We start from the raw sequence: 722 nt of genomic DNA on the forward strand, positions 1-722 counted from the left end.
AAAAAAAAAAAAAAAAAAGGAATATACCCTGGTCTGTCTCCATGAAAACTGGAGGCTGCAAATAGTAATAGTCTCCTAATTCATGTAATGTATAGAATTCTGTGGATTAAAAATTTTTAAATAAATTTTTTTTTTTCCTTTTCAGAAGAATCAGACTCTGAAATACCTAAGAATGACTGGAAACAAAATTGAAAATAAAGGTGGAATGTTTTTTGCTGCAATGCTGCAAATTAATTCATCGTTAGAGAAATTAGATCTGGGTGACTGTGACCTGGTGAGTAAAATGGTTACGAGAAAATCATCCAGATAAGCTAAATGAGAGTCTTATCAATGACTAATTTTGCTTCTTATGTCTAATATCAGAGAAAAGGTATTTTTCCCCTAGACATAATAGTGCAGATTAATAAAATCAGACTATAGTAAATAACAGAAAAATACTTAATAAAAATATTCCTAAACTTCCATCTACATAGCTCATCTTAAACTGTATGGAATTTTTAGAAAAAGATCATGCTCACTTTAATTAAACAAATATTACTTTATTCATATAATTTTTTTACTTTTGAAAATACATGTTAAGCTGGGTGCAGTGGCTCACACCTATAATCCCAGCACTTTGGGAGGCCGAGGCAGGTGGATCACCTGAGGTCAGGAGTACAAGACCAGCCTGGCCAACATTGTGAAACCTCGTCTCTACTAAAAATACAAAAATTAGTCAGGGC

At 32.4% G+C, this 722-nt stretch overlaps 1 protein-coding gene across 1 annotated transcript in view; it reads left to right on the top strand.

Annotated features, from left to right (window-relative positions):
• Positions 1-722, top strand: part of LRRC34 (leucine rich repeat containing 34) — a 29,872-nt gene that overhangs the window by 13,187 nt on the left and 15,963 nt on the right. The window lies entirely within an intron of this gene.

The sequence above is a fragment of the Mandrillus leucophaeus genome, unplaced genomic scaffold, assembly GCF_000951045.1.
Source record: "Mandrillus leucophaeus isolate KB7577 unplaced genomic scaffold, Mleu.le_1.0 Scaffold452, whole genome shotgun sequence".
NCBI classification, from domain to species: Eukaryota; Metazoa; Chordata; class Mammalia; order Primates; family Cercopithecidae; genus Mandrillus; species Mandrillus leucophaeus.